At 49.3% G+C, this 25,853-nt stretch overlaps 8 non-coding genes across 8 annotated transcripts; all 8 read right to left on the bottom strand.

Moving 5' to 3' along the window:
• Positions 1-102: 102 nt before the first annotated feature.
• Trnaa-agc (transfer RNA alanine (anticodon AGC)) lies at positions 103-176 on the bottom strand. Its single transcript has one exon. It is a non-coding gene; the product is annotated as a tRNA-Ala (tRNA).
• A 4,657-nt stretch (positions 177-4,833) lies between these two features.
• Positions 4,834-4,907, bottom strand: Trnaa-agc (transfer RNA alanine (anticodon AGC)). Its single transcript has one exon. It is a non-coding gene; the product is annotated as a tRNA-Ala (tRNA).
• Positions 4,908-6,390: 1,483 nt separating this feature from the next.
• Positions 6,391-6,464, bottom strand: Trnaa-agc (transfer RNA alanine (anticodon AGC)). Its single transcript has one exon. It is a non-coding gene; the product is annotated as a tRNA-Ala (tRNA).
• A 3,053-nt stretch (positions 6,465-9,517) lies between these two features.
• Positions 9,518-9,591, bottom strand: Trnaa-agc (transfer RNA alanine (anticodon AGC)). Its single transcript has one exon. It is a non-coding gene; the product is annotated as a tRNA-Ala (tRNA).
• Positions 9,592-12,658: 3,067 nt separating this feature from the next.
• Trnaa-agc (transfer RNA alanine (anticodon AGC)) lies at positions 12,659-12,732 on the bottom strand. Its single transcript has one exon. It is a non-coding gene; the product is annotated as a tRNA-Ala (tRNA).
• Positions 12,733-14,244: 1,512 nt separating this feature from the next.
• Trnaa-agc (transfer RNA alanine (anticodon AGC)) lies at positions 14,245-14,320 on the bottom strand. Its single transcript has one exon. It is a non-coding gene; the product is annotated as a tRNA-Ala (tRNA).
• A 1,517-nt stretch (positions 14,321-15,837) lies between these two features.
• Trnaa-agc (transfer RNA alanine (anticodon AGC)) lies at positions 15,838-15,911 on the bottom strand. Its single transcript has one exon. It is a non-coding gene; the product is annotated as a tRNA-Ala (tRNA).
• A 6,024-nt stretch (positions 15,912-21,935) lies between these two features.
• Trnaa-agc (transfer RNA alanine (anticodon AGC)) lies at positions 21,936-22,011 on the bottom strand. The gene has a single exon. It is a non-coding gene; the product is annotated as a tRNA-Ala (tRNA).
• Between the last annotated feature and the right edge of the window lie 3,842 nt (positions 22,012-25,853).

Here is a 25,853-nt window from a genome sequence, read left to right on the forward strand (position 1 = left end):
TGTGGATGCTAATCGTTCGCTTGTATCTGCCTACACACCTCTGCCGGTTGGGAATTATTCCACTTGCATGGCAAGGTGCGCATGTAGGTGTGTTAAAAATTCTGGAGGCGCTGGGTATCGATCCCAGTACCTCTCGCACGCTAAGCGAGCGCTCTACCATCTGAGCTACGCCCACCCCCCCGATAACTAGTAGTGCTACATACAGTCATATAAACGTCACAGACCCTTGCACTCCCATTATTCCGCAGACAAACACTACTCTCTATGTATCAGTGAGGGTGTCTTTCAGGTTTCGTGCATTCTGTATCGAATCGTAGTTGGCCACAATGAAAGTGGCACGCATAACGTCGAAAATAGAGTTCAGACACCGTTCTGAGTAAGACGAACGTGTTGTCCACCTCTAGACTTCAATGACGTTAAGCCGTGATACCTAAGACAGATCTGCACTCGATGACACCACGATAACAGCCGGTCCTCACACTTACATCTTGCTCTCCTTATGACAGTATACATCATATCAGTCTGTGACGCTGGTTTTGCAACTTCTTGCGTGCGTTTATGTTCGCCGTGACCAACACTTACCATGCACTGACCACAAAACATGGAATAGCCGGGGCTTGAACCCGAGACCGTTCACACGCTAAGCGAACGATCTGCCAACTGAACTACAGCTACACACACGACCAAGCCTGGCTATTCTCCATTCTTTGCGACTCTGATGTGCACGGACACGATGGTTGGTTGGTTTGTAGCGGCGAAGGTACCAGAATACAAAGGCGCGGACACGTTCATATACACAAGAGTTCCAAGTAGTTTCGATGCTCTGGTATTACGAATGCAAATTCCGTCTGTTTTGAACGTCTTAAATTGAAAGGGCGGTCACAAATTGGTCCATTTCACTCCTTGTCGACAATCACACAGCACCTGAGGTAACAAGAACATCTCGAGCCCCATTGTGCTCTCCATTGTTCATGCCAACTCAGTGCCTCGCTCTTTGCTACTGTGTAAAATTCTTGTCGTCCAACTGCAAAACACTGGGACACAACAAGTTTCCGCGTCTCCATTGCACTGATCGTACTACGAAACGCTCCCCAAACTTGGCAATCACCCATGCAGATGACTTTTCCGACTTTACACGACGCTCACGCTAGTGACAGCCTTATTTACAGTTCGACGTCGCGCCAAAGCGAATGAGCACATTTCGCCTACGGCTTAGGCCGCTCTTCTAGTGTGGCTGCTCTGTGTCTGCAGGCAGCGAGGGGCTGCAAGCTTCCTGTGTTCGCACCTATATCACCTGTGCTTCCTTGTCAGAGACAGACTATCGCAAAACATACAATTCACTCCATGAATTGATTGCTACGGCATCTGTTATCAGCAATCACAACCAGCAACACCAGTAGCAGCCGACTGACGCAAAGAATGGGAACGTGCAGTGGGATTTACGTGAAATCGGCGCAAGGCAGATCTTTCCGACGTAGGCTTGAGAATCTTATGGGAACATTTGTACTGTTTCTAAATTAAGTGTAGGTGTGGGAGGAGGGTGCTTCCTGCGCACGAATAAAAGCACGCTCGCCAATTGTGGATGCTAATCTTTCGCTTGTATCTGCCTACACACCTCTGCCGGTTGGGAATTATTCCACTTGCATGGCAAGGTGCGCATGTAGGTGTGTTAAAAATTCTGGAGGCGCTGGGTATCGATCCCAGTACCACTCGCACGCTAAGCGAGCGCTCTATCATCTGAGCTACGCCCACCCCCCCGGTAACTAGTAGTGCTACATACAGTCATATCAACGTCACAGACCCTTGCACTCCCATTATTCCGCAGTCAAACACTACTCTCTATGTATCAGTGAGGGTGTCTTTCAGGTTTCGTGCATTCTGTATCGAATCGTAGTTGGCCACAATGAAAGTGGCACGCATAACGTCGAAAATAGAGTTCAGACACCGCTCTGAGTAAGTCGAACGTGTTGTCCACCTCTAGACTTCAATGACGTTAAGCCGTGATACCTAAGACAGATCTGCACTCGATGACACCACGATAACAGCCGGTCCTCACACTTACATCTTGCTCTCCTTATGACAGTATACATCATATCAGTCTGTGACGCTGGTTTTGCAACTTCTTGCGTGCGTTTATGTTCGCCGCGACCAACACTTACCCTGCACTGACCACAAAACGTGGAGGAGCCGGGGCTTGAACCCGAAACCGTTCACACGCTAAGCGAACGATCTGCCAACTGAGCTACAGCTACACACACGACCAAGCCTGGCTATTCTCCATTCTTTGCGACTCTGATGTGCACGGACACGATGGTTGGTTGGTTTGTAGCGGCGAAGGTACCAGAATACAAAGGCGCGGACACGTTCATATACACAAGAGTTCCAAGTAGTTTCGATGCTCTGGTATTACGAATGCAAATTCCGTCTGTTTTGAACGTCTTAAATTGAAAGGGCGGTCACAAATTGGTCCATTTCACTCCTTGTCGACAATCACACAGCACCTGAGGTAACAAGAACATCTCGAGCCCCATTGTGCTCTCCATTGTTCATGCCAACTCAGTGCCTCGCTCTTTGCTACTGTGTAAAATTCTTGTCGTCCAACTGCAAAACACTGGGACACAACAAGTTTCCGCGTCTCCATTGCACTGATCGTACTACGAAACGCTCCCCAAACTTGGCAATCACCCATGCAGATGACTTTTCCGACTTTACACGACGCTCACGCTAGTGACAGCCTTATTTACAGTTCGACGTCGCGCCAAAGCGAATGAGCACATTTCGCCTACGGCTTAGGCCGCTCTTCTAGTGTGGCTGCTCTGTGTCTGCAGGCAGCGAGGGGCTGCAAGCTTCCTGTGTTCGCACCTATATCACCTGTGCTTCCTTGTCAGAGACAGACTATCGCAAAACATACAATTCACTCCATGAATTGATTGCTACGGCATCTGTTATCAGCAATCACAACCAGCAACACCAGTAGCAGCCGACTGACGCAAAGAATGGGAACGTGCAGTGGGATTTACGTGAAATCGGCGCAAGGCAGATCTTTCCGACGTAGGCTTGAGAATCTTATGGGAACATTTGTACTGTTTCTAAATTAAGTGTAGGTGTGGGAGGAGGGTGCTTCCTGCGCACGAATAAAAGCACGCTCGCCAATTGTGGATGCTAATCTTTCGCTTGTATCTGCCTACACACCTCTGCCGGTTGGGAATTATTCCACTTGCATGGCAAGGTGCGCATGTAGGTGTGTTAAAAATTCTGGAGGCGCTGGGTATCGATCCCAGTACCACTCGCACGCTAAGCGAGCGCTCTATCATCTGAGCTACGCCCACCCCCCCGGTAACTAGTAGTGCTACATACAGTCATATCAACGTCACAGACCCTTGCACTCCCATTATTCCGCAGTCAAACACTACTCTCTATGTATCAGTGAGGGTGTCTTTCAGGTTTCGTGCATTCTGTATCGAATCGTAGTTGGCCACAATGAAAGTGGCACGCATAACGTCGAAAATAGAGTTCAGACACCGCTCTGAGTAAGTCGAACGTGTTGTCCACCTCTAGACTTCAATGACGTTAAGCCGTGATACCTAAGACAGATCTGCACTCGATGACACCACGATAACAGCCGGTCCTCACACTTACATCTTGCTCTCCTTATGACAGTATACATCATATCAGTCTGTGACGCTGGTTTTGCAACTTCTTGCGTGCGTTTATGTTCGCCGCGACCAACACTTACCCTGCACTGACCACAAAACGTGGAGGAGCCGGGGCTTGAACCCGAAACCGTTCACACGCTAAGCGAACGATCTGCCAACTGAGCTACAGCTACACACACGACCAAGCCTGGCTATTCTCCATTCTTTGCGACTCTGATGTGCACGGACACGATGGTTGGTTGGTTTGTAGCGGCGAAGGTACCAGAATACAAAGGCGCGGACACGTTCATATACACAAGAGTTCCAAGTAGTTTCGATGCTCTGGTATTACGAATGCAAATTCCGTCTGTTTTGAACGTCTTAAATTGAAAGGGCGGTCACAAATTGGTCCATTTCACTCCTTGTCGACAATCACACAGCACCTGAGGTAACAAGCACATCTCGAGCCCCATTGTGCTCTCCATTGTTCATGCCAACTCAGTGCCTCGCTCTTTGCTACTGTGTAAAACTCTTGTCGTCCAACTGCAAAACACTGGGACACAACAAGTTTCCGCGTCTCCATTGCACTGATCGTACTACGAAACGCTCCCCAAACTTGGCAATCACCCATGCAGATGACTTTTCCGACTTTACACGACGCTCACGCTAGTGACAGCCTTATTTACAGTTCGACGTCGCGCCAAAGCGAATGAGCACATTTCGCCTACGGCTTAGGCCGCTCTTCTAGTGTGGCTGCTCTGTGTCTGCAGGCAGCGAGGGGCTGCAAGCTTCCTGTGTTCGCACCTATATCACCTGTGCTTCCTTGTCAGAGACAGACTATCGCAAAACATACAACTCACTCCATGAATTGATTGCTACGGCATCTGTTATCAGCAGTCACAACCAGCAACACCAGTAGCAGCCGACTGACGCAAAGAATGGGAACGTGCAGTGGGATTTACGTGAAATCGGCGCAAGGCAGATCTTTCCGACGTAGGCTTGAGAATCTTATGGGAACATTTGTACTGTTTCTAAATTAAGTGTAGGTGTGGGAGGAGGGTGCTTCCTGCGCACGAATAAAAGCACGCTCGCCAATTGTGGATGCTAATCGTTCGCTTGTATCTGCCTACACACCTCTGCCGGCTGGGAATTATTCCACTTGCATGGCAAGGTGCGCATGTAGGTGTGTTAAAAATTCTGGAGGCGCTGGGTATCGATCCCAGTACCTCTCGCACGCTAAGCGAGCGCTCTACCATCTGAGCTACGCCCACCCCCCTGATAACTAGTAGTGCTACATACAGTCATATCAACGTCACAGACCCTTGCACTCCCATTATTCCGCAGACAAACACTACTCTCTATGTATCAGTGAGGGTGTCTTTCAGGTTTCGTGCATTCTGTATCGAATCGTAGTTGGCCACAATGAAAGTGGCACGCATAACGTCGAAAATAGAGTTCAGACACCGCTCTGAGTAAGACGAACGTGTTGTCCACCTCTAGACTTCAATGACGTTAAGCCGTGATACCTAAGACAGATCTGCACTCGATGACACCACGATAACAGCCGGTCCTCACACTTACATCTTGCTCTCCTTATGACAGTATACATCATATCAGTCTGTGACGTTGGTTTTGCAACTTCTTGCGTGCGTTTATGTTCGCCGCGACCAACACTTACCATGCACTGACCACAAAACATGGAGGAGCCGGGGCTTGAACCCGAGACCGTTCACACGCTAAGCGAACGATCTGCCAACTGAGCTACAGCTACACACACGACCAAGCCTGGCTATTCTCCATTCTTTGCGACTCTGATGTGCACGGACACGATGGTTGGTTGGTTTGTAGCGGCGAAGGTACCAGAATACAAAGGCGCGGACACGTTCATATACACAAGAGTTCCAAGTAGTTTCGATGCTCTGGTATTACGAATGCAAATTCCGTCTGTTTTGAACGTCTTAAATTGAAAGGGCGGTCACAAATTGGTCCATTTCACTCCTTGTCGACAATCACACAGCACCTGAGGTAACAAGCACATCTCGAGCCCCATTGTGCTCTCCATTGTTCATGCCAACTCAGTGCCTCGCTCTTTGCTACTGTGTAAAACTCTTGTCGTCCAACTGCAAAACACTGGGACACAACAAGTTTCCGCGTCTCCATTGCACTGATCGTACTACGAAACGCTCCCCAAACTTGGCAATCACCCATGCAGATGACATTTCCGACTCTACACGACGCTCACGCTAGTGACAGCCTTATTTACAGTTCGACGTCGCGCCAAAGCGAATGAGCACATTTCGCCTACGGCTTAGGCCGCTCTTCTACTGTGGCTGCTCTGTGTCTGCAGGCAGCGAGGGGCTGCAAGCTTCCTGTGTTCGCACCTATATCACCTGTGCTTCCTTGTCAGAGACAGACTATCGCAAAACATACAACTCACTCCATGAATTGATTGCTACGGCATCTGTTATCAGCAGTCACAACCAGCAACACCAGTAGCAGCCGACTGACGCAAAGAATGGGAACGTGCAGTGGGATTTACGTGAAATCGGCGCAAGGCAGATCTTTCCGACGTAGGCTTGAGAATCTTATGGGAACATTTGTACTGTTTCTAAATTAAGTGTAGGTGTGGACGAATAAAACCACGCTCGCCAATTGTGGATGCGAATCGTTCGCTTGTATCTGCCTACACACCTCTGCCGGTTGGGAATTATTCCACTTGCATGGCAAGATGCGCATGTAGGTGTGTTAAAAATTCTGGAGGCGCTGGGTATCGATCCCAGTACCTCTCGCACGCTAAGCGAGCGCTCTACCATCTGAGCTACGCCCACCCCCCCGATAACTAGTAGTGCTACATACAGTCATATAAACGTCACAGACCCTTGCACTCCCATTATTCCGCAGACAAACACTACTCTCTATGTATCAGTGAGAGTGTCTTTCAGGTTTCGTGCATTCTGTATCGAATCGTAGTTGGCCACAATGAAAGTGGCACGCATAACGTCGAAAATAGAGTTCAGACACCGCTCTGAGTAAGACGAACGTGTTGTCCACCTCTAGACTTCAATGACGTTAAGCCGTGATACCTAAGACAGATCTGCACTCGATGACACCACGATAACAGCCGGTCCTCACACTTACATCTTGCTCTCCTTATGACAGTATACATCATATCAGTCTGTGACGCTGGTTTTGCAACTTCTTGCGTGCGTTTATGTTCGCCGCGACCAACACTTACCATGCACTGACCACAAAACATGGAGGAGCCGGGGCTTGAACCCGAGACCGTTCACACGCTAAGCGAACGATCTGCCAACTGAGCTACAGCTACACACACGACCAAGCCTGGCTATTCTCCATTCTTTGCGACTCTGATGTGCACGGACACGATGGTTGGTTGGTTTGTAGCGGCGAAGGTACCAGAATACAAAGGCGCGGACACGTTCATATACACAAGAGTTCCAAGTAGTTTCGATGCTCTGGTATTACGAATGCAAATTCCGTCTGTTTTGAACGTCTTAAATTGAAAGGGCGGTCACAAATTGGTCCATTTCACTCCTTGTCGACAATCACACAGCACCTGAGGTAACAAGCACATCTCGAGCCCCATTGTGCTCTCCATTGTTCATGCCAACTCAGTGCCTCGCTCTTTGCTACTGTGTAAAACTCTTGTCGTCCAACTGCAAAACACTGGGACACAACAAGTTTCCGCGTCTCCATTGCACTGATCGTACTACGAAACGCTCCCCAAACTTGGCAATCACCCATGCAGATGACTTTTCCGACTTTACACGACGCTCACGCTAGTGACAGCCTTATTTACAGTTCGACGTCGCGCCAAAGCGAATGAGCACATTTCGCCTACGGCTTAGGCCGCTCTTCTAGTGTGGCTGCTCTGTGTCTGCAGGCAGCGAGGGGCTGCAAGCTTCCTGTGTTCGCACCTATATCACCTGTGCTTCCTTGTCAGAGACAGACTATCGCAAAACATACAACTCACTCCATGAATTGATTGCTACGGCATCTGTTATCAGCAGTCACAACCAGCAACACCAGTAGCAGCCGACTGACGCAAAGAATGGGAACGTGCAGTGGGATTTACGTGAAATCGGCGCAAGGCAGATCTTTCCGACGTAGGCTTGAGAATCTTATGGGAACATTTGTACTGTTTCTAAATTAAGTGTAGGTGTGCACGAATAAAAGCACGCTCGCCAATTGTGGATGCGAATCGTTCGCTTGTATCTGCCTACACACCTCTGCCGGTTGGGAATTATTCCACTTGCATGGCAAGGTGCGCATGTAGGTGTGTTAAAAATTCTGGAGGCGCTGGGTATCGATCCCAGTACCTCTCGCACGCTAAGCGAGCGCTCTACCATCTGAACTACGCCCACCCCCCCCCCCCCCCCCCCCGATAACTAGTAGTGCTACATACAGTCATATCAACGTCACAGACCCTTGCACTCCCATTATTCCGCAGACAAACACTACTCTCTATGTATCAGTGAGGGTGTCTTTCAGGTTTCGTGCATTCTGTATCGAATCGTAGTTGGCCACAATGAAAGTGGCACGCATAACGTCGAAAATAGAGTTCAGACACCGCTCTGAGTAAGACGAACGTGTTGTCCACCTCTAGACTTCAATGACGTTAAGCCGTGATACCTAAGACAGATCTGCACTCGATGACACCACGATAACAGCCGGTCCTCACACTTACATCTTGCTCTCCTTATGACAGTATACATCATATCAGTCTGTGACGCTGGTTTTGCAACTTCTTGCGTGCGTTTATGTTCGCCGCGACCAACACTTACCATGCACTGACCACAAAACATGGAGGAGCCGGGGCTTGAACCCGAGACCGTTCACACACTAAGCGAACGATCTGCCAACTGAGCTACAGCTACACACACGACCAAGCCTGGCTATTCTCCATTCTTTGCGACTCTGATGTGCACGGACACGATGGTTGGTTGGTTTGTAGCGGCGAAGGTACCAGAATACAAAGGCGCGGACACGTTCATATACACAAGAGTTCCAAGTAGTTTCGATGCTCTGGTATTACGAATGCAAATTCAGTCTGTTTTGAACGTCTTAAATTGAAAGGGCGGTCACAAATTGGTCCATTTCACTCCTTGTCGACAATCACACAGCACCTGAGGTAACAAGCACATCTCGAGCCCCATTGTGCTCTCCATTGTTCATGCCAACTCAGTGCCTCGCTCTTTGCTACTGTGTAAAACTCTTGTCGTCCAACTGCAAAACACTGGGACACAACAAGTTTCCGCGTCTCCATTGCACTGATCGTACTACGAAACGCTCCCCAAACTTGGCAATCACCCATGCAGATGACTTTTCCGACTTTACACGACGCTCACGCTAGTTACAGCCTTATTTACAGTTCGACGTCGCGCCAAAGCGAATGAGCACATTTCGCCTACGGCTTAGGCCGCTCTTCTAGTGTGGCTGCTCTGTGTCTGCAGGCAGCGAGGGGCTGCAAGCTTCCTGTGTTCGCACCTATATCACCTGTGCTTCCTTGTCAGAGACAGACTATCGCAAAACATACAACTCACTCCATGAATTGATTGCTACGGCATCTGTTATCAGCAGTCACAACCAGCAACACCAGTAGCAGCCGACTGACGCAAAGAATGGGAACGTGCAGTGGGATTTACGTGAAATCGGCGCAAGGCAGATCTTTCCGACGTAGGCTTGAGAATCTTATGGGAACATTTGTACTGTTTCTAAATTAAGTGTAGGTGTGGACGAATAAAACCACGCTCGCCAATTGTGGATGCGAATCGTTCGCTTGTATCTGCCTACACACCTCTGCCGGTTGGGAATTATTCCACTTGCATGGCAAGATGCGCATGTAGGTGTGTTAAAAATTCTGGAGGCGCTGGGTATCGATCCCAGTACCTCTCGCACGCTAAGCGAGCGCTCTACCATCTGAGCTACGCCCACCCCCCCGATAACTAGTAGTGCTACATACAGTCATATAAACGTCACAGACCCTTGCACTCCCATTATTCCGCAGACAAACACTACTCTCTATGTATCAGTGAGAGTGTCTTTCAGGTTTCGTGCATTCTGTATCGAATCGTAGTTGGCCACAATGAAAGTGGCACGCATAACGTCGAAAATAGAGTTCAGACACCGCTCTGAGTAAGACGAACGTGTTGTCCACCTCTAGACTTCAATGACGTTAAGCCGTGATACCTAAGACAGATCTGCACTCGATGACACCACGATAACAGCCGGTCCTCACACTTACATCTTGCTCTCCTTATGACAGTATACATCATATCAGTCTGTGACGCTGGTTTTGCAACTTCTTGCGTGCGTTTATGTTCGCCGCGACCAACACTTACCATGCACTGACCACAAAACATGGAGGAGCCGGGGCTTGAACCCGAGACCGTTCACACGCTAAGCGAACGATCTGCCAACTGAGCTACAGCTACACACACGACCAAGCCTGGCTATTCTCCATTCTTTGCGACTCTGATGTGCACGGACACGATGGTTGGTTGGTTTGTAGCGGCGAAGGTACCAGAATACAAAGGCGCGGACACGTTCATATACACAAGAGTTCCAAGTAGTTTCGATGCTCTGGTATTACGAATGCAAGTTCCGTCTGTTTTGAACGTCTTAAATTGAAAGGGCGGTCACAAATTGGTCCATTTCACTCCTTGTCGACAATCACACAGCACCTGAGGTAACAAGCACATCTCGAGCCCCATTGTGCTCTCCATTGTTCATGCCAACTCAGTGCCTCGCTCTTTGCTACTGTGTAAAACTCTTGTCGTCCAACTGCAAAACACTGGGACACAACAAGTTTCCGCGTCTCCATTGCACTGATCGTACTACGAAACGCTCCCCAAACTTGGCAATCACCCATGCAGATGACTTTTCCGACTTTACACGACGCTCACGCTAGTGACAGCCTTATTTACAGTTCGACGTCGCGCCAAAGCGAATGAGCACATTTCGCCTACGGCTTAGGCCGCTCTTCTAGTGTGGCTGCTCTGTGTCTGCAGGCAGCGAGGGGCTGCAAGCTTCCTGTGTTCGCACCTATATCACCTGTGCTTCCTTGTCAGAGACAGACTATCGCAAAACATACAACTCACTCCATGAATTGATTGCTACGGCATCTGTTATCAGCAGTCACAACCAGCAACACCAGTAGCAGCCGACTGACGCAAAGAATGGGAACGTGCAGTGGGATTTACGTGAAATCGGCGCAAGGCAGATCTTTCCGACGTAGGCTTGAGAATCTTATGGGAACATTTGTACTGTTTCTAAATTAAGTGTAGGTGTGCACGAATAAAAGCACGCTCGCCAATTGTGGATGCGAATCGTTCGCTTGTATCTGCCTACACACCTCTGCCGGTTGGGAATTATTCCACTTGCATGGCAAGGTGCGCATGTAGGTGTGTTAAAAATTCTGGAGGCGCTGGGTATCGATCCCAGTACCTCTCGCACGCTAAGCGAGCGCTCTACCATCTGAACTACGCCCACCCCCCCCCCCCCCGATAACTAGTAGTGCTACATACAGTCATATCAACGTCACAGACCCTTGCACTCCCATTATTCCGCAGACAAACACTACTCTCTATGTATCAGTGAGGGTGTCTTTCAGGTTTCGTGCATTCTGTATCGAATCGTAGTTGGCCACAATGAAAGTGGCACGCATAACGTCGAAAATAGAGTTCAGACACCGCTCTGAGTAAGACGAACGTGTTGTCCACCTCTAGACTTCAATGACGTTAAGCCGTGATACCTAAGACAGATCTGCACTCGATGACACCACGATAACAGCCGGTCCTCACACTTACATCTTGCTCTCCTTATGACAGTATACATCATATCAGTCTGTGACGCTGGTTTTGCAACTTCTTGCGTGCGTTTATGTTCGCCGCGACCAACACTTACCATGCACTGACCACAAAACATGGAGGAGCCGGGGCTTGAACCCGAGACCGTTCACACACTAAGCGAACGATCTGCCAACTGAGCTACAGCTACACACACGACCAAGCCTGGCTATTCTCCATTCTTTGCGACTCTGATGTGCACGGACACGATGGTTGGTTGGTTTGTAGCGGCGAAGGTACCAGAATACAAAGGCGCGGACACGTTCATATACACAAGAGTTCCAAGTAGTTTCGATGCTCTGGTATTACGAATGCAAATTCAGTCTGTTTTGAACGTCTTAAATTGAAAGGGCGGTCACAAATTGGTCCATTTCACTCCTTGTCGACAATCACACAGCACCTGAGGTAACAAGCACATCTCGAGCCCCATTGTGCTCTCCATTGTTCATGCCAACTCAGTGCCTCGCTCTTTGCTACTGTGTAAAACTCTTGTCGTCCAACTGCAAAACACTGGGACACAACAAGTTTCCGCGTCTCCATTGCACTGATCGTACTACGAAACGCTCCCCAAACTTGGCAATCACCCATGCAGATGACTTTTCCGACTTTACACGACGCTCACGCTAGTGACAGCCTTATTTACAGTTCGACGTCGCGCCAAAGCGAATGAGCACATTTCGCCTACGGCTTAGGCCGCTCTTCTAGTGTGGCTGCTCTGTGTCTGCAGGCAGCGAGGGGCTGCAAGCTTCCTGTGTTCGCACCTATATCACCTGTGCTTCCTTGTCAGAGACAGACTATCGCAAAACATACAACTCACTCCATGAATTGATTGCTACGGCATCTGTTATCAGCAGTCACAACCAGCAACACCAGTAGCAGCCGACTGACGCAAAGAATGGGAACGTGCAGTGGGATTTACGTGAAATCGGCGCAAGGCAGATCTTTCCGACGTAGGCTTGAGAATCTTATGGGAACATTTGTACTGTTTCTAAATTAAGTGTAGGTGTGGGAGGAGGGTGCTTCCTGCGCACGAATAAAAGCACGCTCGCCAATTGTGGATGCTAATCGTTCGCTTGTATCTGCCTACACACCTCTGCCGGTTGGGAATTATTCCACTTGCATGGCAAGGTGCGCATGTAGGTGTGTTAAAAATTCTGGAGGCGCTGGGTATCGATCCCAGTACCTCTCGCACGCTAAGCGAGCGCTCTACCATCTGAGCTACGCCCACCCCCCCCCCCCCCCCGATAACTAGTAGTGCTACATACAGTCATATCAACGTCACAGACCCTTGCACTCCCATTATTCCGCAGACAAACACTACTCTCTATGTATCAGTGAGGGTGTCTTTCAGGTTTCGTGCATTCTGTATCGAATCGTAGTTGGCCACAATGAAAGTGGCACGCATAACGTCGAAAATAGAGTTCAGACACCGCTCTGAGTAAGACGAACGTGTTGTCCACCTCTAGACTTCAATGACGTTAAGCCGTGATACCTAAGACAGATCTGCACTCGATGACACCACGATAACAGCCGGTCCTCACACTTACATCTTGCTCTCCTTATGACAGTATACATTATATCAGTCTGTGACGCTGGTTTTGCAACTTCTTGCGTGCGTTTATGTTCGCCGCGACCAACACTTACCATGCACTGACCACAAAACATGGAGGAGCCGGGGCTTGAACCCGAGACCGTTCACACGCTAAGCGAACGATCTGCCAACTGAGCTACAGCTACACACACGACCAAGCCTGGCTATTCTCCATTCTTTGCGACTCTGATGTGCACGGACACGATGGTTGGTTGGTTTGTAGCGGCGAAGGTACCAGAATACAAAGGCGCGGACACGTTCATATACACAAGAGTTCCAAGTAGTTTCGATGCTCTGGTATTACGAATGCAAATTCCGTCTGTTTTGAACGTCTTAAATTGAAAGGGCGGTCACAAATTGGTCCATTTCACTCCTTGTCGACAATCACACAGCACCTGAGGTAACAAGCACATCTCGAGCCCCATTGTGCTCTCCATTGTTCATGCCAACTCAGTGCCTCGCTCTTTGCTACTGTGTAAAACTCTTGTCGTCCAACTGCAAAACACTGGGACACAACAAGTTTCCGCGTCTCCATTGCACTGATCGTACTACGAAACGCTCCCCAAACTTGGCAGTCACCCATGCAGATGACTTTTCCGACTTTACACGACGCTCACGCTAGTGACAGCCTTATTTACAGTTCGACGTCGCGCCAAAGCGAATGAGCACATTTCGCCTACGGCTTAGGCCGCTCTTCTAGTGTGGCTGCTCTGTGTCTGCAGGCAGCGAGGGGCTGCAAGCTTCCTGTGTTCGCACCTATATCACCTGTGCTTCCTTGTCAGAGACAGACTATCGCAAAACATACAACTCACTCCATGAATTGATTGCTACGGCATCTGTTATCAGCAGTCACAACCAGCAACACCAGTAGCAGCCGACTGACGCAAAGAATGGGAACGTGCAGTGGGATTTACGTGAAATCGGCGCAAGGCAGATCTTTCCGACGTAGGCTTGAGAATCTTATGGGAACATTTGTACTGTTTCTAAATTAAGTGTAGGTGTGGGAGGAGGGTGCTTCCTGCGCACGAATAAAAGCACGCTCGCCAATTGTGGATGCTAATCGTTCGCTTGTATCTGCCTACACACCTCTGCCGGTTGGGAATTATTCCACTTGCATGGCAAGGTGCGCATGTAAGTGTGTTAAAAATTCTGGAGGCGCTGGGTATCGATCCCAGTACCTCTCGCACGCTAAGCGAGCGCTCTACCATCTGAGCTACGCACACCCCCCCCTCCCCCCCCCCCCCCGATAACTAGTAGTGCTACATACAGTCATATCAACGTCACAGACCCTTGCACTCCCATTATTCCGCAGACAAACACTACTCTCTATGTATCAGTGAGGGTGTCTTTCAGGTTTCGTGCATTCTGTATCGAATCGTAGTTGGCCACAATGAAAGTGGCACGCATAACGTCGAAAATAGAGTTCAGACACCGCTCTGAGTAAGACGAACGTGTTGTCCACCTCTAGACTTCAATGACGTTAAGCCGTGATACCTAAGACAGATCTGCACTCGATGACACCACGATAACAGCCGGTCCTCACACTTACATCTTGCTCTCCTTATGACAGTATACATCATATCAGTCTGTGACGCTGGTTTTGCAACTTCTTGCGTGCGTTTATGTTCGCCGCGACCAACACTTACCATGCACTGACCACAAAACATGGAGGAGCCGGGGCTTGAACCCGAGACCGTTCACACGCTAAGCGAATGATCTGCCAACTGAGCTACAGCTACACACACGACCAAGCCTGGCTATTCTCCATTCTTTGCGACTCTGATGTGCACGGACACGATGGTTGGTTGGTTTGTAGCGGCGAAGGTACCAGAATACAAAGGCGCGGACACGTTCATATACACAAGAGTTCCAAGTAGTTTCGATGCTCTGGTATTACGAATGCAAATTCCGTCTGTTTTGAACGTCTTAAATTGAAAGGGCGGTCACAAATTGGTCCATTTCACTCCTTGTCGACAATCACACAGCACCTGAGGTAACAAGCACATCTCGAGCCCCATTGTGCTCTCCATTGTTCATGCCAACTCAGTGCCTCGCTCTTTGCTACTGTGTAAAACTCTTGTCGTCCAACTGCAAAACACTGGGACACAACAAGTTTCCGCGTCTCCATTGCACTGATCGTACTACGAAACGCTCCCCAAACTTGGCAATCACCCATGCAGATGACTTTTCCGACTTTACACGACGCTCACGCTAGTGACAGCCTTATTTACAGTTCGACGTCGCGCCAAAGCGAATGAGCACATTTCGCCTACGGCTTAGGCCGCTCTTCTAGTGTGGCTGCTCTGTGTCTGCAGGCAGCGAGGGGCTGCAAGCTTCCTGTGTTCGCACCTATATCACCTGTGCTTCCTTGTCAGAGACAGACTATCGCAAAACATACAACTCACTCCATGAATTGATTGCTACGGCATCTGTTATCAGCAGTCACAACCAGCAACACCAGTAGCAGCCGACTGACGCAAAGAATGGGAACGTGCAGTGGGATTTACGTGAAATCGGCGCAAGGCAGATCTTTCCGACGTAGGCTTGAGAATCTTATGGGAACATTTGTACTGTTTCTAAATTAAGTGTAGGTGTGGGAGGAGGGTGCTTCCTGCGCACGAATAAAAGCACGCTCGCCAATTGTGGATGCTAATCGTTCGCTTGTATCTGCCTACACACCTCTGCCGGTTGGGAATTATTCCACTTGCATGGCAAGGTGCGCATGTAGGTGTGTTAAAAATTCTGAAGGCGCTGGGTATCGATCCCAGTACCTCTCGCACGCTAAGCGAGCGCTCTACCATCTGAGCTACGCCCACCCCCCCCCCTCCCCGATAACTAGTAGTGCTACATACAGTCATATCAACGTCACAGACCCTTGCACTCCCATTATTCCGCAGACAAACACTACTCTCTATGTATCAGTGAGGGTGTCTTTCAGGTTTCGTGCATTCTGTATCGAATCGTAGTTGGCCACAATGAAAGTGGCACGCATAACGTCGAAAATAGAGTTCAGACACCGCTCTGAGTAAGACGAACGTGTTGTCCACCTCTAGACTTCAATGACGTTGAGCCGTGATACCTAAGACAGATCTGCACTCGATGACACCACGATAACAGCCGGTCCTCACACTTACATCTTGCTCTCCTTATGACAGTATACATCATATCAGTCTGTTTAATTGGTTTTGCAACTTCTTGCGTGCGTTTATGTTCGCCGCGACCAACACTTACCATGCACTGACCACAAAACATGGAGGAGCCGGGGCTTGAACCCGAGACCGTTCACACGCTAAGCGAACGATCTGCCAACTGAGCTACAGCTACACACACGACCAAGCCTGGCTATTCTCCATTCTTTGCGACTCTGATGTGCACGGACACGATGGTTGGTTGGTTTGTAGCGGCGAAGGTACCAGAATACAAAGGCGCGGACACGTTCATATACACAAGAGTTCCAAGTAGTTTCGATGCTCTGGTATTACGAATGCAAATTCCGTCTGTTTTGAACGTCTTAAATTGAAAGGGCGGTCACAAATTGGTCCATTTCACTCCTTGTCGACAATCACACAGCACCTGAGGTAACAAGCACATCTCGAGCCCCATTGTGCTCTCCATTGTTCATGCCAACTCAGTGCCTCGCTCTTTGCTACTGTGTAAAACTCTTGTCGTCCAACTGCAAAACACTGGGACACAACAAGTTTCCGCGTCTCCATTGCACTGATCGTACTACGAAACGCTCCCCAAACTTGGCAATCACCCATGCAGATGACATTTCCGACTCTACACGACGCTCACGCTAGTGACAGCCTTATTTACAGTTCGACGTCGCGCCAAAGCGAATGAGCACATTTCGCCTACGGCTTAGGCCGCTCTTCTAGTGTGGCTGATCTGTGTCTGCTGGCAGCGAGGGGCTGCAAGCTTCCTGTGTTCGTACCTATATCACCTGTGCTTCCTCGTCAGAGACAGACTATCGCAAAACATACAACTCACTCCATGAATTGATTGCTACGGCATCTGTTATCAGCGGTCACAACCAGCAACACCAGTAGCAGCCGACTGACGCAAAGAATGGGAACGTGCAGTGGGATTTACGTGAAATCGGCACAAGGCAGATCTTTCCGACGTAGGCTTGAGAATCTTATGGGAACATTTGTACTGTTTCTAAATTAAGTGTAGGTGTGGGAGGAGGGTGCTTCCTGCGCACGAATAAAAGCACGCTCGCCAATTGTGGATGCTAATCGTTCGCTTGTATCTGCCTACACACCTCTGCCGGTTGGGAATTATTCCACTTGCATGGCAAGGTGCGCATGTAGGTGTGTTAAAATTTCTGGAGGCGCTGGGTATCGATCCCAGTACCTCTCGCACGCTAAGCGAGCGCTCTACCATCCGAGCTACGCCCACCCCCTCGATAACGAGTAGTGCTACATACAGTCATATCAACGTCACAGACCCTTGCACTACCATTATTCCGCAGACAAACACTACTCTCTATGTATCAGTGAGGGTGTCTTTCAGGTTTCGTGCATTCTGTATCGAATCGTAGTTGGCCACAATGAAAGTGGCACGCATAACGTCGAAAATAGAGTTCAGACACCGCTCTGAGTAAGACGAACGTGTTGTCCACCTCTAGACTTCAATGACGTTAAGCCGTGATACCTAAGACAGATCTGCACTCGATGACACCACGTTAACAGCCGGTCCTCACACTTACATCTTGCTCTCCTTATGACAGTATACATCATATCAGTCTGTGACGCTGGTTTTGCAACTTCTTGCGTGCGTTTATGTTCGCCGCGACCAACACTTACCATGCACTGACCACAAAACATGGAGGAGCCGGGGCTTGAACCCGAGACCGTTCACACGCTAAGCGAACGATCTGCCAACTGAGATACAGCTACACACACGACCAAGCCTGGCTATTCTCCATTCTTTGCGACTCTGATGTGCACGGGCACGATGGTTGGTTGGTTTGTAGCGGCGAAGGTACCAGAATACAAAGGCGCGGACACGTTCAAATACACAAGAGTTCCACATGAGGTAACAAGCACATCTCGAGCCCCATTGTGCTCTCCATTGTTCATGCCAACTCAGTGCCTCGCTCTTTGCTACTGTGTAAAACTCTTGTCGTCCAACTGCAAAACACTGGGACACAACAAGTTTCCGCGTCTCCGTTGCACTGATCGTACTACGAAACGCTCCCCAAACTTGGCAATCACCCATGCAGATGACATTTCCGACTCTACACGACGCTCACGCTAGTGACAGCCTTATTTACAGTTCGACGTCGCGCCAAAGCGAATGAGCACATTTCGCCTACGGCTTAGGCCGCTCTTCTAGTGTGGCTGCTCTGTGTCTGCAGGCAGCGAGGGGCTGCAAGCTTCCTGTGTTCGCACCTATATCACCTGTGCTTCCTTGTTAGAGACAGACTATCGCAAAACATACAACTCACTCCATGAATTGATTGCTACGGCATCTGTTATCAGCAGTCACAACCAGCAACACCAGTAGCAGCCGACTGACGCAAAGAATGGGAACGTGCAGTGGGATTTACGTGAAATCGGCGCAAGGCAGATCTTTCCGACGTAGGCTTGAGAATCTTATGGGAACATTTGTACTGTTTCTAAATTAAGTGTAGGTGTGGGAGGAGGGTGCTTCCTGCGCACGAATAAAAGCACGCTCGCCAATTGTGGATGCTAATCGTTCGCTTGTATCTGCCTACACACCTCTGCCGGTTGGGAATTATTCCACTTGCATGGCAAGGTGCGCATGTAGGTGTGTTAAAAATTCTGAAGGCGCTGGGTATCGATCCCAGTACCTCTCGCACGCTAAGCGAGCGCTCTACCATCTGAGCTACGCACACCGCCCCCCCCCCCTCCCCGATAACTAGTAGTGCTACATACAGTCATATCAACGTCACAGACCCTTGCACTCCCATTATTCCGCAGACAAACACTACTCTCTATGTATCAGTGAGGGTGTCTTTCAGGTTTCGTGCATTCTGTATCGAATCGTAGTTGGCCACAATGAAAGTGGCACGCATAACGTCGAAAATAGAGTTCAGACACCGCTCTGAGTAAGACGAACGTGTTGTCCACCTCTAGACTTCAATGACGTTGAGCCGTGATACCTAAGACAGATCTGCACTCGATGACACCACGATAACAGCCGGTCCTCACACTTACATCTTGCTCTCCTTATGACAGTATACATCATATCAGTCTGTTTAATTGGTTTTGCAACTTCTTGCGTGCGTTTATGTTCGCCGCGACCAACACTTACCATGCACTGACCACAAAACATGGAGGAGCCGGGGCTTGAACCCGAGACCGTTCACACGCTAAGCGAACGATCTGCCAACTGAGCTACAGCTACACACACGACCAAGCCTGGCTATTCTCCATTCTTTGCGACTCTGATGTGCACGGACACGATGGTTGGTTGGTTTGTAGCGGCGAAGGTACCAGAATACAAAGGCGCGGACACGTTCATATACACAAGAGTTCCAAGTAGTTTCGATGCTCTGGTATTACGAATGCAAATTCCGTCTGTTTTGAACGTCTTAAATTGAAAGGGTGGTCACAAATTGGTCCATTTCACTCCTTGTCGACAATCACACAGCACCTGAGGTAACAAGCACATCTCGAGCCCCATTGTGCTCTCCATTGTTCATGCCAACTCAGTGCCTCGCTCTTTGCTACTGTGTAAAACTCTTGTCGTCCAACTGCAAAACACTGGGACACAACAAGTTTCCGCGTCTCCATTGCACTGATCGTACTACGAAACGCTCCCCAAACTTGGCAATCACCCATGCAGATGACATTTCCGACTCTACACGACGCTCACGCTAGTGACAGCCTTATTTACAGTTCGACGTCGCGCCAAAGCGAATGAGCACATTTCGCCTACGGCTTAGGCCGCTCTTCTAGTGTGGCTGATCTGTGTCTGCTGGCAGCGAGGGGCTGCAAGCTTCCTGTGTTCGTACCTATATCACCTGTGCTTCCTCGTCAGAGACAGACTATCGCAAAACATACAACTCACTCCATGAATTGATTGCTACGGCATCTGTTATCAGCGGTCACAACCAGCAACACCAGTAGCAGCCGACTGACGCAAAGAATGGGAACGTGCAGTGGGATTTACGTGAAATCGGCACAAGGCAGATCTTTCCGACGTAGGCTTGAGAATCTTATGGGAACATTTGTACTGTTTCTAAATTAAGTGTAGGTGTGGGAGGAGGGTGCTTCCTGCGCACGAATAAAAGCACGCTCGCCAATTGTGGATGCTAATCGTTCGCTTGTATCTGCCTACACACCTCTGCCGGTTGGGAATTATTCCACTTGCATGGCAAGGTGCGCATGTAGGTGTGTTAAAATTTCTGGAGGCGCTGGGTATCGATCCCAGTACCTCTCGCACGCTAAGCGAGCGCTCTACCATCCGAGCTACGCCCACCCCCTCGATAACGAGTAGTGCTACATACAGTCATATCAACGTCACAGACCCTTGCACTACCATTATTCCGCAGACAAACACTACTCTCTATGTATCAGTGAGGGTGTCTTTCAGGTTTCGTGCATTCTGTATCGAATCGTAGTTGGCCACAATGAAAGTGGCACGCATAACGTCGAAAATAGAGTTCAGACACCGCTCTGAGTAAGACGAACGTGTTGTCCACCTCTAGACTTCAATGACGTTAAGCCGTGATACCTAAGACAGATCTGCACTCGATGACACCACGTTAACAGCCGGTCCTCACACTTACATCTTGCTCTCCTTATGACAGTATACATCATATCAGTCTGTGACGCTGGTTTTGCAACTTCTTGCGTGCGTTTATGTTCGCCGCGACCAACACTTACCATGCACTGACCACAAAACATGGAGGAGCCGGGGCATGAACCCGAGACCGTTCACACGCTAAGCGAACGATCTGCCAACTGAGCTACAGCTACACACACGACCAAGCCTGGCTATTCTCCATTCTTTGCGACTCTGATGTGCACGGGCACGATGGTTGGTTGGTTTGTATCGGCGAAGGTACCAGAATACAAAGGCGCGGACACGTTCAAATACACAAGAGTTCCACATGAGGTAACAAGCACATCTCGAGCCCCATTGTGCTCTCCATTGTTCATGCCAACTCAGTGCCTCGCTCTTTGCTACTGTGTAAAACTCTTGTCGTCCAACTGCAAAACACTGGGACACAACAAGTTTCCGCATCTCCATTGCACTGATCGTACTACGAAACGCTCCCCAAACTTGGCAATCACCCATGCAGATGACTTTTCCGACTTTACACGACGCTCACGCTAGTGACAGCCTTATTTACAGTTCGACGTCGCGCCAAAGCGAATGAGCACATTTCGCCTACGGCTTAGGCCGCTCTTCTAGTGTGACTGCTCTGTGTCTGCAGGCAGCGAGGGGCTGCAAGCTTCCTGTGTTCGCACCTATATCACCTGTGCTTCCTTGTCAGAGACAGACTATCGCAAAACATACAACTCACTCCATGAATTGATTGCTACGGCATCTGTTATCAGCAATCACAACCAGCAACACCAGTAGCAGCCGACTGACGCAAAGAATGGGAACGTGCAGTGGGATTTACGTGAAATCGGCGCAAGGCAGATCTTTCCGACGTAGGCTTGGGAATCTTATGGGAACATTTGTACTGTTTCTAAATTAAGTGTAGGTGTGGGAGGAGGGTGCTTCCTGCGCACGAATAAAAGCACGCTCGCCAATTGTGGATGCTAATCGTTCGCTTGTATCTGCCTACACACCTCTGCCGGTTGGGAATTATTCCACTTGCATGGCAAGGTGCGCATGTAGGTGTGTTAAAAATTCTGGAGGCGCTGGGTATCGATCCCAGTACCTCTCGCACGCTAAGCGAGCGCTCTACCATCTGAGCTACGCACACCCCCCCCCCTCCCCCCCCCCCCCGATAACTAGTAGTGCTACATACAGTCATATCAACGTCACAGACCCTTGCACTCCCATTATTCCGCAGACAAACACTACTCTCTATGTATCAGTGAGGGTGTCTTTCAGGTTTCGTGCATTCTGTATCGAATCGTAGTTGGCCACAATGAAAGTGGCACGCATAACGTCGAAAATAGAGTTCAGACACCGCTCTGAGTAAGACGAACGTGTTGTCCACCTCTAGACTTCAATGACGTTAAGCCGTGATACCTAAGACAGATCTGCACTCGATGACACCACGATAACAGCCGGTCCTCACACTTACATCTTGCTCTCCTTATGACAGTATACATTATATCAGTCTGTGACGCTGGTTTTGCAACTTCTTGCGTGCGTTTATGTTCGCCGCGACCAACACTTACCATGCACTGACCACAAAACATGGAGGAGCCGGGGCTTGAAACCGAGACCGTTCACACGCTAAGCGAACGATCTGCCAACTGAGCTACAGCTACACACACGACCAAGCCTGGCTATTCTCCATTCTTTGCGACTCTGATGTGCACGGACACGATGGTTGGTTGGTTTGTAGCGGCGAAGGTACCAGAATACAAAGGCGCGGACTCGTTCATATACACAAGAGTTCCAAGTAGTTTCGATGCTCTGGTATTACGAATGCAAATTCCGTCTGTTTTGAACGTCTTAAATTGAAAGGGCGGTCACAAATTGGTCCATTTCACTCCTTGTCGACAATCACACAGCACCTGAGGTAACAAGCACATCTCGAGCCCCATTGTGCTCTCCATTGTTCATGCCAACTCAGTGCCTCGCTCTTTGCTACTGTGTAAAACTCTTGTCGTCCAACTGCAAAACACTGGGACACAACAAGTTTCCGCGTCTCCATTGCACTGATCGTACTACGAAACGCTCCCCAAACTTGGCAATCACCCATGCAGATGACTTTTCCGACTTTACACGACGCTCACGCTAGTGACAGCCTTATTTACAGTTCGACGTCGCGCCAAAGCGAATGAGCACATTTCGCCTACGGCTTAGGCCGCTCTTCTAGTGTGGCTGCTCTGTGTCTGCAGGCAGCGAGGGGCTGCAAGCTTCCTGTGTTCGCACCTATATCACCTGTGCTTCCTTGTCAGAGACAGACTATCGCAAAACATACAACTCACTCCATGAATTGATTGCTACGGCATCTGTTATCAGCAGTCACAACCAGCAACACCAGTAGCAGCCGACTGACGCAAAGAATGGGAACGTGCAGTGGGATTTACGTGAAATCGGCGCAAGGCAGATCTTTCCGACGTAGGCTTGAGAATCTTATGGGAACATTTGTACTGTTTCTAAATTAAGTGTAGGTGTGGGAGGAGGGTGCTTCCTGCGCACGAATAAAAGCACGCTCGCCAATTGTGGATGCTAATCGTTCGCTTGTATCTGCCTACACACCTCTGCCGGTTGGGAATTATTCCACTTGCATGGCAAGGTGCGCATGTAGGTGTGTTAAAAATTCTGAAGGCGCTGGTTATCGATCCCAGTACCTCTCGCACGCTAAGCGAGCGCTCTACCATCTGAGCTACGCACACCCCCCCCCCCCCCCCCCCCCGATAACTAGTAGTGCTACATACAGTCATATCAACGTCACAGACCCTTGCACTCCCATTATTCCGCAGACAAACACTACTCTCTATGTATCAGTGAGGGTGTCTTTCAGGTTTCGTGCATTCTGTATCGAATCGTAGTTGGCCACAATGAAAGTGGCACGCATAACGTCGAAAATAGAGTTCAGACACCGCTCTGAGTAAGAGGAACGTGTTGTCCACCTCTAGACTTCAATGACGTTGAGCCGTGATACCTAAGACAGATCTGCACTCGATGACACCACGATAACAGCCGGTCCTCACACTTACATCTTGCTCTCCTTATGACAGTATACATCATATCAGTCTGTTTAATTGGTTTTGCAACTTCTTGCGTGCGTTTGTGTTCGCCGCGACCAACACTTACCATGCACTGACCACAAAACATGGAGGAGCCGGGGCTTGAACCCGAGACCGTTCACACGCTAAGCGAACGATCTGCCAACTGAGCTACAGCTACACACACGACCAAGCCTGGCTATTCTCCATTCTTTGCGACTCTGATGTGCACGGACACGATGGTTGGTTGGTTTGTAGCGGCGAAGGTACCAGAATACAAAGGCGCGGAGACGTTCATATACACAAGAGTTCCAAGTAGTTTCGATGCTCTGGTATTACGAATGCAAATTCCGTCTGTTTTGAACGTCTTAAATTGAAAGGGCGGTCACAAATTGGTCCATTTCACTCCTTGTCGACAATCACACAGCACCTGAGGTAACAAGCACATCTCGAGCCCCATTGTGCTCTCCATTGTTCATGCCAACTCAGTGCCTCGCTCTTTGCTACTGTGTAAAACTCTTGTCGTCCAACTGCAAAACACTGGGACACAACAAGTTTCCGCGTCTCCATTGCACTGATCGTACTACGAAACGCTCCCCAAACTTGGCAATCACCCATGCAGATGACATTTCCGACTCTACACGACGCTCACGCTAGTGACAGCCTTATTTACAGTTCGACGTCGCGCCAAAGCGAATGAGCACATTTCGCCTACGGCTTAGGCCGCTCTTCTAGTGTGGCTGCTCTGTGTCTGCTGGCAGCAAGTGGCTGCAAGCTTCCTGTGTTCGCACCTATATCACCTGTGCTTCCTTGTCAGAGACAGACTATCGCAAAACATACAACTCACTCCATGAATTGATTGCTACGGCATCTGTTATCAGCAGTCAAAACCAGCAACACCAGTAGCAGCCGACTGACGCAAAGAATGGGAACGTGCAGTGGGATTTACGTGAAATCGGCGCAAGGCAGATCTTTCCGAAGAAGGCTTGAGAATCTTATGGGAACATTTGTACTGTTTCTAAATTAAGTGTAGGTGTGGGAGGAGGGTGCTTCCTGCGCACGAATAAAAGCACGCTCGCCAATTGTGGATGCTAATCGTTGGCTTGTATCTGCCTACACACCTCTGCCGGTTGGGAATTATTCCACTTGCATGGCAAGGTGCGCATGTAGGTGTGTTAAAAATTCTGGAGGCGCTGGGTATCGATCCCAGTACCTCTCGCACGCTAAGCGAGCGCTCTACCATCCGAGCTACGCCCACCCCCCCGATAACGGGTAGTGCTACATACAGTCATATCAACGTCACAGACCCTTGCACTCCCATTATTCCGCAGACAAACACTTCTCTCTATGTATCAGTGAGGGTGTCTTTCAGGTTTCGTGCATTCTGTATCGAATCGTAGTTGGCCACAATGAAAGTGGCACGCATAACGTCAAAAATAGAGTTCAGACACCGCTCTGAGTAAGACGAACATGTTGTCCACCTCTAGACTTCAATGACGTTAAGCCGTGATACCTAAGACAGATCTGCACTCGATGACACCACGATAACAGCCGGTCCTCACACTTACATCTTGCTCTCCTTATGACAGTATACATCATATCAGTCGGTGACGCTGGTTTTGCAACTTCTTGCGTGCGTTTATGTTCGCCGCGACCAACACTTACCATGCACTGACCACAAAACATGGAGGAGCCGGGGATTGAACCCGAGACCGTTCACACGCTAAGCGAACGATCTGCCAACTGAGCTACAGCTACACACACGACCAAGCCTGGCTATTCTCCATTCTTTGCGACTCTGATGTGCACGGGCACGATGGTTGGTTGGTTTGTAGCGGCGAAAGTACCAGAATACAAAGGCGCGGACACGTTCATATACACAAGAGTTCCACATGAGGTAACAAGCACATCTCGAGCC

Source organism: Schistocerca gregaria, chromosome 11, assembly GCF_023897955.1.
Source record: "Schistocerca gregaria isolate iqSchGreg1 chromosome 11, iqSchGreg1.2, whole genome shotgun sequence".
Lineage (NCBI taxonomy): Eukaryota > Metazoa > Arthropoda > Insecta > Orthoptera > Acrididae > Schistocerca > Schistocerca gregaria.